General features: G+C 38.2%; 1 pseudogene; it reads left to right on the top strand.

Annotated features, from left to right (window-relative positions):
- The first annotated feature begins 288 nt into the window (after positions 1–288).
- On the top strand, positions 289–3,675 carry LOC131777848 (uncharacterized; annotated as a pseudogene).

The raw sequence follows: 3,675 nt of genomic DNA, 5'->3' as shown, positions 1-3,675 counted from the left end.
GTGACTGGATTAAGCAAGTGCCGTTAGTTTTGTTAAACTGTTTAACAAGGATATTATATGCGTTTTGGTCTGATGGAGACAGGTGCTCAAATAACTTACTTAACGCCACTAACCTTGACATTTAATTACGAATAACCTAGAAACCGTAGTTGCGTCATTTAATTACATTTCCTTCTGGTCAAATAACAACGAATATTTTTAAAATGTTACTCTTAGAAGCCACTTTAGTGAATAATATTGCTTTGATAAAGCCATCCGGTCAATGCTGTTATATCGTGTATTATAACAATTCAACCTCTCAAAGAGAAGATATGGGACTCGGCGTCCAACTGAGACTTGGAAAATGTTTGTATTTCCTGGTCTGCCTTTGTGGTTGTCTTCATACTTCGCAAGGTACTGTAAGGTTTATTTTCTGCGATAATTTGAAATTTCGTTCGTTATTTGTGATGGTAATAGCGTTTAGCAGAGCTGGGTCACTAGCTGTTTATAAAAACTTCGTGGACCCTTTTTTTTTTCAAAGGTCTCAATCGAGATTCCTCAGAAGACGTGTTGTTGATGATGATGGTAGAAGAAACATTTTCTTACTTGAATATCAAGAAGATCATTTCAGCCCAAGTTGAAGACGGTGACGAATGTAGATTTGCCTGTGCAGCCAACCCAAAGTGTTTTTCGTATAACTTGGAGGCAAGTATTTCCGTGACCGGAACACGCCGATGTGAGCTGCTTCCATCAGAAAAGTACAACAATTGGGACAAATTCTCCAAAAACGATAATAAATTTAATCATTACAGTATTTGGGTAAGTGATCTGGTTCAATATTATCTAAATTTTGCGTGCTGTAGGAGAAAAGCCCCAAAGGAAAATACATTTTAATTAAATCGAACAGGTGTTATAGAAAAAGTGCCTTATTGCGAAATCATACATGCCTAAAATAATATCTAAAAATTCCTTTCTACAGAAATAAATTTATCGATTAATTTTAATGAAGGAAGAAAATTATTTCAACATACATGGTTGAATAATTTCGATTCATATCCTCTGCAGCTTGCTTATCTCGACTTCGTTCCCCTTATAGTGGCCGTGTTTGAAAGCTTGGGTTAGGCTACTGACCAAAATAAATATTTAGTAATTACGATATTGATTAGTGCTTAATTTTTGCTGCCGGAGATAAATGAAAACGAAAATGAAAATTTGATGTCTGTGTTTAGGCGAAAATTAAACTGCTCTTAGTTTTTAAATATTGTTTGCAAGCAGTAAAGGAACTCTTAAGCTATTTTCTGACCTGAATACTTAAGCCTTGCCAAAATGATTTTGGTGTTACTAAATGTGATCCTTCGTTGATCTTTTACATGACAAATAGTTCATTTTTCTCGAGAATGATAGGGAAAAGAGCGGGAGAGGGGAGGGGGGGGTCAGCTCTCTTTCTTCTAAGTACAAAGACTGCAGCTGGACCTTCGATTGAAGGGTTTCTGTATCTCCCATTCAAACGACACTCAAAAGTAAGAGGGGTAGAGAGGTTCTTCTTTTCATAGGTAATCTCACCATTTTCAGAACTATATAGACTTAGTTTCCTGAGGCTCTGCTTGATATCTTCTTTGCATTGGCTTGACCTAGTTTATGGTTACGTTTGTTCGCTTGGCTAAGTCATTAGTTAATAGCGCTGATCTTTTACGTGTTACCTACTCATTGTTTTTCCCATGTTTCCTTCGTAGTCCCCATGCGCAAAGGGACCTTGCCAAAATGGTGGGACATGTGTGGCACAGTACTATACCAAAAGTTATGTATGTGTTTGCGCCATCGGGTTTACGGGAAAAGATTGCCAAACAAGTGCGTCTACCGCAAAGGAATCAGTACTCAGTTGAAATTGGTTTCTCCTCTTATATTTACTTTAGTTTAAACGAAACACAAAGGCTTAAGCATGCAAACGACATTTTCGTCGAAAAAGATAAAGGAAGAGCCTGTTAGGACGCAGTTGTTTTCGACTCTGGCCTCCATAAAGGTTTCAATGTCTTGACATCTAGATAGTTAAGTGTGTCGATCGGCTTCATCTTTGTTTCTATCTTTAGTTTTCGAAAAGCTTTGGACAAATGTCGAATGTTCAAATTGCTGGAAACCACGTCTGCGAGTCATCGTCAATATTTACTAATCCTTTCTAAGATGACAGGTTCTTCATTCCGAACAACAAAAAAATTATGTGTTTGTTGCCGAACACTATACATTCAAAAAACCATTGCGTCCTCACCGCGGTTCTCGTTCTAGACCGCTGATCAGAGACTCCATGCACTCTCGCGGGCTACGTAACTCTTCCTAACAACAAGAATAGATTTTTCAACCCTTATAGGGACCACAAGAGCCGCAGAAGAGCCATATGTAATATTTTTAATGCTTCTATACCTTTTGTACAGACATCAACGACTGCAAGGATGATCCATGTCTGCATAGTGGAACCTGCATTGATCGACTCAATAGTTTTGACTGCGGTTGTCCGTCTGGATTTGATGGCCCTCGCTGCTAAAATGTATCAGGTAAGGCTTACGCAACTCTTTAATAAGTACAGGGGTAAAACTATGGAACAGCTGCAGCGGTTTCATGCTTAGAACTATATAAAAAAATTTTCAAATATAGCGTTATTATAAATTTACTCCAAATTGAAAATTGATACAACGTTGACTTGTATTACACCTTTGGTCAGTCAGCCAGTTATACAAGGATATTTGTTAATTTTTGTTAATGTTTTTAAGTTCTATAATTTTATTATGAATTAATGATAATTTCAAAATTATCATTACGAATTATTATCGCCGTTAAATTGTGTTTCCTTTGGTTTCTCTGTTAGCTTTCACAATATTTCGTGATACATGAAATTTGCAATCTGCAAACTTCACCATCAATCATTATTGATGAAAAACTCTATTTGTGTCAGAATGACTTTCATAATCTTCACAGTGTGACATCGTTGCTATATTTCACAGGTATTTCCATCAATTCTACAATTTTGTCAAACATCGGGGGCTTTCTCGGTAACCTTTCACATTTCCTAGCACCTGCTGTGGGAAAGCCTTCACGATGACTGCTGTGTCACCGCGCCTCCAAGCACGGCTGGGTTGTAAACACCTTCCACACCAGTTGCGACCGCAAAAAACACACCGTGACCATCATCAAAAATGGCCAGTACTTGTTTGGAGGATATACTGATATCGCTTGGGGTAAATAGACTTTCGTTGAACTCCGAGCTCATTACTCCTTGAAAGGCCAAACTATGCACGTAAATCAGTCTCTGATATTTCCACTGTGCGGTGTTCTAGTCAGCGGCCCTTTAACCACTTCCTTACCCAAACAAAGCAGCAGTTTAAATTCTACCTACCCTTTTGTTCTTTAGATGCTTCTCTATGGCTACACTTCCAATGTGTTCATGTTTTCTCTACGGACAAAGAAGAACTGCATCCATTTAAGGGCATGTTATCACAGTCAACATATGCAATTTATCAACAATCGGGACCAGCATTTGGAGATGGCTGGGATATTTACATTGCAGATAGTGCTAACAGCAACAATGAGTCATACACCCAACCTAAAAACTACAAGCTACCAGAAGCAGCACAAGAACCAACCACAATCTTGGCTGGTACACGAAACTTCTCACCTGATGACTGGGAGATGTTTTACCTTGAGTAA

This window comes from Pocillopora verrucosa, chromosome 5 (genome assembly GCF_036669915.1).
Source record: "Pocillopora verrucosa isolate sample1 chromosome 5, ASM3666991v2, whole genome shotgun sequence".
In the NCBI taxonomy this organism is placed as follows: domain Eukaryota; kingdom Metazoa; phylum Cnidaria; class Anthozoa; order Scleractinia; family Pocilloporidae; genus Pocillopora; species Pocillopora verrucosa.
The sequence above is the reverse complement of the archived record's forward strand: the minus strand, read 5'-3'. Positions and strand labels throughout refer to the sequence as shown.